This window comes from Larimichthys crocea, chromosome X (genome assembly GCF_000972845.2).
Source record: "Larimichthys crocea isolate SSNF chromosome X, L_crocea_2.0, whole genome shotgun sequence".
NCBI classification, from domain to species: domain Eukaryota; kingdom Metazoa; phylum Chordata; class Actinopteri; family Sciaenidae; genus Larimichthys; species Larimichthys crocea.
Window position 1 is genome coordinate 35087456 of NC_040020.1, and position 11526 is coordinate 35098981.

Consider the following 11526-nt stretch of genomic DNA (forward strand, 5'->3'; position numbering starts at 1 on the left):
TAAGAGCAAATTCTGCCTGAAATCTAAACGCTGTTTAAGAAGTTCTGGAGAAGGGTTCAGACCCATCTTTGATCAAGGTCACCAATCGCAGAAGTAAGTACTTTAAGCCTAGCATTAAGCCTTTTATTGGAAAGCGCAGAATAAGAAATAATCTGTCTCTAATATAGATTTAAATGTCTCCATAACAATGAGCATGAAGTGGAGTCTCTGATTGAAAGAAAGGAACTCATCAATAGAATTTGAGATGAAGTCACAAAATTCCTTATCTGACGAGAAGAGAGTTAAATCTCCAAGGTGGTGGGCTACATCTGTAAGTAGAAATGGAATATCTATAACAAAGGTGCATGGTCAGATATTACATGCCTAATAGTCAGAGGAAACTACACAAGAATTAAGAGTGCTATCTATAAAAAATAATCAATCCTGAATACGACTGTGATGCACCTGAGAGAAAAAGGAGAATTTTAATGGAGAGGTTACGGGATCTCCATGGGTCAAGACCGTTTCCTGCTCATAAAATCAAAAAATGTTTTAGCCATAGCAGATTGAGCCAGATTACGGGGGTTAGATCGATCCAACTTTGGGGTCAAACACGCAATTAAATCCCCACCGAAAATCAACAGGTGAGTATTTAAAAAGGGGAGGTTGCTTAATAACTGTTAGCAATTCAACATCGTCAAAGTTTGGTGCATACACATTACCACAAAACCTTTTTTGCATCAACGTTCGCGGCAACTATGAGGTAACGGCCCATTCTTATCAGCAATGACATTAGTGGATGTAAACGTACTTTTTGTGCTAAATAAGTGGCGACTCCTCTTGCTTTGAGTTAAAGTTTGAGTGGAAGACCTGACTCACCCAAGGGCATTGTAGTCTGTGATGGTCCTTAACCTGAAGGTGCGTCTCCTGTAAAAATACTATCAGAGTTTAAACGTTTCAAATGGGTAAAAACCTTAGATCTCTTAACAGGATTACCCATGCCTCTGATATTCCAAGTAATACATTTGAGAGATGTGCCTGACCCAGCAATGCTGGGACCTTTATTGCGGTTAACCATTAAATAAATAAGAAAGAAAATACAGATAGCCATAACAAGCCGTGGTGGGACACCCTCCCCCCAACACACCCCTAAACACACATACACCCAAAGTCTCCACATAACCCCAGAACAAGGGAGACAGCGGTGTTCCCCAAAGTGACAAAAGGTCGTCCACAACGAAGTGAAAACGACTCGGAGAGTAAGCAGAACAAACAGGAGTAAGAGAAAAAACCAAGAGAGTAAAAAAAAAAACGAACGAAACCCTACCGATTTCAAATCAGATAACAGCATGCGCAAATGACAATTACAATATATATGTAAAAAAAAAAAAAAAAAAACCTCACACGAAGACTTTCTCCGATAGAAAACATTCCACCAAATAACAAATGAAAACATCCCTCAAGTTTCCATAGAGATCACGAGAAATACAGGCAGTATGACAGCAAAGGAAAATATTCTAAATAACAAACCAAGTTATACACAGCTCTATGCAAAAATCTCCAAATAAGTAGTGAAAATACAGTAATTTCCATTGCTCTTTAAATAACCAAAATAGTGTGTATAAACTCCTACGAAAATAAATTATATATATATATATATATATATATAATATATATATATAATAAATAATAATACAAAAATATTTTTTTTTAAAACTGCGTAATTTCAACAAACAAAAGTTACACTAACCTAGTTATGCATCAAGTCGGAAAGACCCTCATTAATGCAATTAAATTTGAGATAAGGGAGTCCACAACTGTAAACAATAGTGCAAAAATCAACCCTGAGTGCGATAAAGAGTAAAAAAAAAAGAAAGTCGGCTGTGTAAAAAGAGTCATTACAGCTCACCCATCCATCAACTTTTTGACATAATCTCCGGCTTTTCTCCGCTGAAACAAAGTCCTTCTCCACTCCATTATACGTGATGCGAAGCCGCGCCGGGTAAAACAAGCCCATACCGAACACCGTCAATGCCACGAAGTTGCCGCCTGACATTGTTGAATGCAGCCCGAGCCCGGGCTATCTTTGCAGTGTGGTCTGGGAAGACTGGAGATGGTCAAACCTTGGACTTAATTTCACGGAGCTCTCTCGCGCGGCGTAAAATGTCCACACGGTCACTGTGATAATGAAATCTGCACACAATAGCTCGTGGTCGTTCACCGGGCTTGGGTTTAGGTTGAAGAGTCCGGTGGGACCGTCCAAAAGCGGCTCCTTTTCCAACGCGAACGCTTCCTTTAGCATGGCAGCTACAGCAGTGGTGGAGTCGTGCCTAGACTCCAATCCTCACATTTATTTTCCAGCTGGGCTACGCCGAGCAGTGAGCTGCTCGATGGCGCTTTCATCTGAACGATGTCGTCGGTACAATCGGAGAGTGCATTCTCCATCTCCACAACAGTACCTTTCAGTGTAGCCACATTAGCATCCGTATCAGCTTTATCCTTAGCCAACTGTGCTTTCACGGTTTGCAAGTCGAGCTGGATAGTTGACAAAGCATCCCCAAGAGTCGCCTGTAGCTCCTTCTTAAAAATATCAGCGATGTCAGCCCTCAACGAAGCCAGCAACTCGAACTTGAGAGTGGCGACGTCAAGGCCAGCCTGCGACGGGACGGACTCGGCGGGGGTGGGTGGGTCACTTGAGGCTGTAGTCGTGGCTTGCGGGCTAGGCCTCAGTTGTGTCTGAATAGTGTTGCGAGTTTTTACGCTCTTCCCGGCCATTTTACCGTCGTCCAAAATTAACTTTGCAAATAAAAAATGAAACGGAGTGAGACCAGACTAATTTTGTGACCAAAAAGCGCAGATTAATTTCAATTTAACTCGAAATCGGCAGGAGCCTTCAAACTCATGTCCTACTCCATTAACTGCTCAGCAGCGCCCCCCCTCATTCTCTTTAAATTCACTTTTGAACAGTGAGGCATAAAACTCGACGGCTCTCTTCCTGATCAGGCCTGGCTCCATCAGCTCCTGCCCTGTCGCAGAGAGCAGAGAGTCAAATCAAATCAAATCAATTTTATTTGTATAGCCCAAAGTCACAAAGTACATTTGCCTCTGAGGGCTTTACAATCTGTACAGGGAGTGACACCCTCTGTCCTTAGACCCTCGAGAGTGATTCTGTCTTCTCTACCCGTGTCTCTTCTCCAGCCCAAAGAAGAAGCTCGATGGAGCATCCATCTCTTTGATGTTCTGGACCCGGGACCGGACCAGCGCACCCTGTACTTTAGTGTCTAGCAGGCTGGCTAAAGCCATCTTTTTAGTCTTGAGGATTTCAATATATCCTCAATTTCCTGTGGACTCACTTTCACACTCGAGATCCACAATATCAGTCTCCAGATCTCTGATAGATCTGGTGATGTCACATGTGACATTGAGCGTGTGCTGTTGACATAAAAGTTTGAACCTTTCCATGGTCCCCAGCACTACCTCAAACTTTGTTTCTGTCTAAAATCACTCCAAAAATGCTTGAAGCCTCCCTGAAAGATTTATCAACAGTTAAAATGCCAATAGGTGCTTTTGGGTAAAATATTTCTGGTAAAAACGCTACATAAAACCAAAGAGTGATCAGTAAAACCAACCGGTAAAATCTCGCTCATTTTTACAGCACTGAGTCTGTGCTTAAAAACATAAAAACGATCGAGTCTGGCCAGGGAGATTCTGTTTTCTCTGACGTGGGACCATGTGTACTGTCTGCAGCCTGTGTGCATCCTTCTCCACACGTCCACCAGGCCATGTGAAGAGACCAGCTGCCTCAAGGCATGCTGGGATACACCGCATGGTTACGATCTAAAATTTCATTGTCAGTACAATTAAAATCCCCACCCACGAATAAATAATCTTTTGAGCCACAGCTGTTTAAAACATCATTCATATTCTCAAAGAAGAGTTTCCTCTCTGCACCGCTGTTTGGAGCGTAGATGTTGATAAAAACAACATTAAAATGTTCAAAACCAACCTTCACTAAAAGGCACCTCCCCTCCACGACATGTTTGACCTGCAGAGAGGTTGGAGTAAAACTTGGAGAGAACAGGAAGCCCACTCCTGCACTGAGGGTGGTGTTATGGCTTAAAATCACGTCATCTTCCCATTCTCTGCTCCAGTCTGCCTCGTTACTCACATCACTGTGTGTCTCTTGTAGAAATAAAACATTGGAAGAATTTCCGGGGAGTCCAACATGGCGGCAGCGTAAAAACGAAGCTCCCCGACCTTGAGATGTGAAAACGGCCCTGAAACTAGTAATTAATGAGAGGGAGGATTTTGTGTGATTGGGATTAGAAGGGCGATGAGTAAGACCAAAGGGAAAAGTAGAAAGCCGACTAAAACCGCGGATTTGGACTCCGAGCAAGATAACGAGTCGGCTAAGCTAACAGACGAGTTATCCGAAGTAGCAGAGGAGCCTGCGGAGCTAGCCGAGGAGCTAATTGAGCCAACAGGTGAAAGAGGGAAAACTCGGCAGGAGACGCGGCTGATAATGAGTAAGATGAAAAAGGAAGGGGTGGGGGTAATACTATCACAGGAGACCCACCTAACGGAGAAAGAACATGCTAAGCTTAAAGGGAATGGTTATAACCAAATATTTTCAGCCTCATACAAATCAGGCCACCGGAGAGGGGTGGCTATTTTAATTTCGGGGAAAATTCCATTTGAAAAATTATCTGTGACAGGGGACAAAGAGGGTAGGTATATCTTGGTTAGGGGGAAACTAGAGGGCCAAATTGTAACTTTTTTCAGCATCTATGCACCACCGGGTTCAGATTGGAAGTTTTATAGACAGATGTTTGATGTGATGGCATCAGAGGCGGAGGGTATTTTGATCACGGGAGGGGACTTAAACCAAAGGTTGAACCCATGTCTGGACTCCTCAGGAGGTGGAAGACAAAAGAGTGTAATTAGTAATAACATAACAGGCTTGATGGCCGAATTGGGAATTATAGATATATGGAGGTCCCTGAATCCTACATGTAAGGATTATACCTATTACTCAGCACCACACAATATATATTCAAGGATTGATTATTTCCTGACGTACGGCAAAGATATAGGGCATAGGGTGGAAAAGTGTGACATTGGAGTAAGGGATTTATCAGACCACAGCCCGGTGTATCTAACTTTGTGTCTAGCAAAGGAGAAAAAAACAACAAACTGGAGATTAAATTCGAATTTACTAATAGGAAGCACAAAGGAAGAATTACAGAAAGAAATTAAATCATATATAGAGGTCAACGATAATGGGGAGGTGTCCCCGTCTGTGTTGTGGGATGCTTGTAAGGCGGTGTTGAGAGGGAAACTAATCGCCGAATCAGCATACCTAAAAAAGATAAAACAGTTAAAATTAAACACACTGAATTCGGAACTTAAAAGTCTAGAAAGAGAGCACGGAGATACATTGGATGGACATATATATCAGGAAATTTAAAAAAAACAAGCAGAGATTAATGAGATTTATGCGCAGGAGATTAAAAAAAATATATTATTCATAAAGCAAAGATACTATGAAGTAGGGGGAAAGTCAACAAAGCTGCTGGCATATAAATTGAAAAAGCAACAGGCAAAAAACAACATTCACAGAATAAGGGACCCACATACAAGATCAACAGTGGACAAAACAGAGGATATACAAAAGTGCTTTGAAGCATATTATAAAAATCTATATGCTCAGCCAAGAATCGATAATAGAACCCAGATAGTCCAAATGTTGGAGAGAAATTTACCAAGGGTAACAGAAGAACAAAACAAGGCCTTAACGGCTAAAATTACAGATGAGGAAATAAATAAGGCAATCTCAAATCTTAAGGCCAACGGGTCACCGGGCTCAGACGGGTACACTGCAGAATGGTACAAAATATTCAGGGTATCATTAATCCCACTTCTGGGGAAGGCATTTAACTGGGTGGTGAAGGAGGGAGAAATTCCCCAATCATGGAGGGACGCCATCATCTCAGTGATTCCGAAGGAGGGAAAGGATGCTCAGGAGTGCTCCAGTTATAGACCTATTAGCGTCCTTAACCAAGACTATAGACTGTTTACAGCCATTTTAGCCAGGCGCCTAGAAACGATCTTACCAGAGATCCAAATCCATTTAGATCAGACTGGATTTATCAAAAATAGACAGACGCAAGACAACATCAGGCGTACCCTACATGTAATGCATCACGTGATTAGGAATCAGTTAGAGACGGTGGTTGTGGGAATAGATGCCGAGAAAGCATTTGACTCTGTTGGGTGGGATTTCTTATACGAAGTGCTGGGGCAATTTAATTTTCACAAAACATTCATTAAAACCATACAGGCCTTGTATACCCAGCCAACAGCTAGGATTAAGATCAACGGGAGCCTTTCAAATTCTATCACTCTAGAACGGGGCTGCCATCAAGGCTGCTCAGCGAGTCCACTGCTCTTCGCCGTTTTTTTGGAACCCCTGAGCAGGTGGATAAAACAAAAGGATGATATCAAGGGGATAGACATGGGGGGAGACGTACAGAAAATAGCGTTATTTGCGGACGACGTACTAATATACCTATCGAGCCCGAATACGTCGCTCCCCATACTTATGGAAACCCTCACATATTATGGCCATTTATCAGGCTATAAGATAAACGTACAAAAAACTCAGGTTATTACTTTTAATTACAGGCCAGATCAAACTATTAGAGAAAAGTACAAAATTAAATGGGATTCCAAATCAATGAAATATTTGGGAGTTAACCTACCCCGAGATATAAAACAACTGAAATCTATCAACTATGACCCTTTACTCACTCAAATTAAATCGGACATTAACAGATGGAATTCGATACCTTATATGAACATCATACAAAGAGTGGAGGTGATAAAAATCAACGTATTGCCAAGGATTCTGTACCTGTTCCAAACTCTGCCAGGAGAGATAACAGAAAAGGAGTTCATGGAATGGGATAAAATGATCTCCAGATATATCTGGGAAGGTCATAGACCGAGGGTCAGGTACAGGACGCTGCAGTTGCCTAAAAACAAGGGAGGGCTAGCTCTCCCGTGTTTGAAGAGCTACTTTCAAGCTGCACAATTAAAAATATTGGTGAATTTATGCAACCCCTCCTACTCAGCGAGGTGGAAAGACCTTGAGGCCGGAACAATAGATGGGATCCCTATACAGGCTATAATAGGAGACAATAAGCTGAGAAAACATATCAGAGAAGGGACAAACCCATGGTTGAATATTTCATTGAATATTTGGTTTGATTTAATAATGAAAAATGACCTGAGATTACAAAGCAGACTATTGAGTTGGATTGCATATGACTCTGGGTTTATCCCGAATAGAACAGACAAGAGGTTTAAAACCTGGGAAGGGGGCCCCAGGATATTCGGGGAGCTCTTAGGAAAGAAGGGGAATAAAACTTTTCAAGAGGTAAAAGACCAATACAATCTAACGAATCGGGATCAGTTTAGATATTTGCAATTACTACATTATTTAGAACAAAATATGAAGGGAACGACAGATGGGGCGGGATTAGAAGTCATTAAGATGTTTACCTCAGCATATGAATCAAATCCAGGGAAGAAACTGATCTCAAAATTGTATAAGGGAGTAGAGGAATTAAAGGGAAAAGACACAGTGTATATAAAAGAGAGATGGGAGAGGGAGGCGAATATTACTATATTAGTGGAGGAATGGGAAGAGATTAATGACCAACAGTGGAAGACTACATGTTCTTTATCTTGGAGGGAATATGGGTGGAAGAGTATAATAAGATATTTTAGAACACCGACGCAGACAAAGTACCATGATACAAAGTGTTGGAGACTATGTGGAACTGACAAGGCTGACCACTTCCACGTGTTCTGGGGATGCCCCGCTATGGGTAGTTACTGGCAAGAGCTTAAGAAATGTATGGATAAAATACTGAAGGTAAATCTTCCACTGGCATTTGAGGTATTATATCTGGGGAAATTAGACATGGCATTTGCAGGTTCGGGGGGAAAACATATGTTTAGATTAATGCTGATTGCAAGCAAAAAAGCGATCACTAGACAATGGTTTAAGACAGAGGCACCTAGGGTTGAGGACTGGGTTGAGGTAATGCACAATATTTATGTGATGGAAAAGTTAACTTTCAATTTGAGATTAGAGCAGGACAGATTTAAAAGAATCTGGGAAAACTGGATTGAGTACATAAATCCAATTAGATCAGACTTTATCTGAGACATACGACTTAAAAACCCCTAGTTCAGAGCTACAGATGTTGAAACGTTCTGTTTCGTTTTCTTTAGTGTGAATTTTGTTTTGTTTCTATGGTATTTGCTACTCTGGTAACACGGCAAAAATGTCAGGTCAAAATGATTGATAGAAAGTGAAAAACTACAGTTTTTTTTTTTTTTCTGTATAATTTTATTTGTAAATATGTACACAGATCACCCATTTTGATTTAAAGTGAAAGACTGAGGGAGAATGTGGGTTAACGTACTCACGTATGAGAAGACACAGAAAAACAGATATACATACATCATGTTAGGGTGAGAAGGAAGAAGAGGGTAGAAAATAGGAGAAAGGGACACCTAATGACGGGTGTGTTTATGGCTATGGAAGAACTCTATACACACAATAATTGCTCTTGTGTAAGTGGCTTCGGCCTTGGTAAAAGGGAGGAGCAGAGCGGAGAGTCACGAGCCCACTCTGCGGTGGCCCAAGCTCTGGCTCTCCCTGTCAGGTGGGAAATAATGAAAGCAATCTTCGACCTGTCGGTGACGAATGCCTGCGGAAGCTGCTCAAAATGGATCGAACAGTCAATGAGGAAAGCCCTGCACTGTCCTGGTTCCCCAGAGAAACGCTCTGGGGGTGCCAGCTTGATTCCCACCCCTGCGCCCAGGGATGGAGTCGCTGCAGCTGCTGGAGGCTCCGGTGCCACAGGTGGCTGGGTGGCCTGCTGTAGGTGGTGCACCAGCTCTCTCACCTGGGACGAGAGCTCTCCGAAATGTGAAGCCATCGCCGTTTGTAGCTCCTCCTGGCGGGCAATGCGGGCTTCCTGATCTCGTAGCATAGCCACCCACTGGCCAGCCTCTGCTGAGTCCATACTGGCCGAAGTGTACTGTCAGGCCGGGACTCGAATGAGGACTCAGATGCAGAGTTCAGGCGGAAAGAAGCTTTTATTTGAGTCTTCAACAACCCTCGAAAGAATGAGGCTATAAAAGTAGGCCTGAATAAGGAGAAACAAAAAATCACTCCGAAGAGGAAAAACACTGAACTAGGTAAATCAAAAAATAAACAAAATCAAAATCACTCTCAACGAGGAAAACAACAAAGGGGCATAAACTAAGGACGCTCTGACAAACACTAAGCTAAACTCTCAGAAACAAAAAGGGCTAGGCTAAGAAAATACAACAGAAAATCACTCTAACGAGGAAACAAACAAAAGATCTCTAGAACTATGAAGCTAATACTATGGCTATGAAATTACAACAAAAAATCACTCTTACGAGGAAAAAACAAGAAGATCTCAAAAGCAAGGCTATGACTTTGGTTCAGGATCGAGGCTTTGGTGCACGCTGAGACAGACGAAACACTTCGGCACAGGACAAGGGAGACGCAGACAATATATACACAGGGTAATGGGGAACAGGTGGAAACAATCAGGGCAGGGAAGACAATCAGACCGGTGACACATGAGGAAGGGCAAGTGACCTGAAACGAGAGGAGAGTTAACTATCAAAATAAAACAGGAAGTGACAAGACATTACAAAAACCCAGCTTGACCTCACCGCGGTGTGACAATTTAGCCTATGGTCACTGTTTAAATCAACAACATCTAGGCTATGTTACGGACGTTATGAGCGGAGTTTTCTTTAATAACAAGTTTATGTTGGCATGTTGTTGTTGTGCGTGACATAGAGTTGCAGATACAAGCGGCTGCAGTGCTGCCTCAGTGTTATCTTATCACAACTTTTTTTTTCCCCATCAACTGATCCGCTGATCAGCTGATCGGGTCACCCGCTCACCCCAGCGTATCTGTCCAGATGTGTCTTAGTTTAGACAGTCTACGCCACGGTGAGAGCGGAACATCACTGCTCCTCCCCGTGGACAAATGAGGCATTGCAGCTGGTTTTCACACAGACTGCTTAGGGGCGTTTCCAGTCGGGCCCTCACTGACTACGTCATCGCGGGGGATTACATTTCGGCACAGGAACTTTTAAGTTGCTACATCTGTATGTCTGCAGTAAAGATGTCTACTATTCAGTATACTATTAGTATATCCCGAGCAGTATAGATATTTACTGTACACACAGAGAGTATACTGAGCAGTAGACATATTTACTGCAGACACACAGACAGTATGTCTGCAGTAAAGATATCTACTGTTCAGTACACTATTTGTTTATCCCGAGCAGTACAGATATTTACTGTACACACACACAGTATACTGAGCAGTAGACATATTTACTGCAGACACACAGACAGTATGTCTGCAGTAAAGATGTCTACTGTTCACTATATTGTTTGTATATTCCGATCAGTATAGATATTTACTGCCCGCACACATACACACAGTATACTGAGCAGTAGACATATTTACTGCAGACACACAGACAGTATGCCCGAAGTAAAGATGTCTACTGTTCAGTATATTGTTTGTATATTCCGATCAGTATAGATATTTACTGCCAGCAAACACACACACACAGTATACTGAGCAGTAGACATATTTACTGCAGACACACAGACAGTATGTTTGCAGTAAAGATTTCTACTGTTCAGTATATTGTTTGTATATCCCGAGCAGTACAGATATTTACTGTACACACACATACACACAGTATACTGAGCAGTAGACATATTTACTGCAGACACACAGACAGTATGTCTGAAGTAAAGATGTCTACTGCCCAGTATACTGTTTGTATATTCCGATCAATGCAGATATTTACTGCACACACACACACAGTATACTGAGCAGTAGACATATTTACTGCAGACACACAGACAGTATGTCTGAAGTAAAGATGTCTACTGTTCAGTATATTTTTTGTATATTCCGATCAGTATAGATATTTACTGCCAGCAAACACACACACACAGTATACTGAGCAGTAGACATGATTACTGCAGACACACAGACAGTATGTTTGCAGTAAAGATGTCTACTGTTCAGTATACTATTTGTATATCCCGATCAGTACAGATATTTACTGTACACACCCACACAGTATACTGAGCAGTAGACATATTTACTGCAGACACACAGGCAGTATGTCTGCAGTAAAGATGTCTACTGTTCAGTATATTGTTTGTATATCATGAGCAGTATAGATATTTACTGTACACACACACAGTATACTGAGCAGTAGACATATTTACTGCAGACACACAGACAGTAGGTCTGCAGTAAAGATGTCTACTGTTCAGTATATTGTTTGTATAGTCCGATCAGTATAGATATTTACTGCCCGTACACATACACACAGTATACTGAGCAGTAGACATATTTACTGCAGACACACAGACAGTATGTCTGCAGTAAAGAT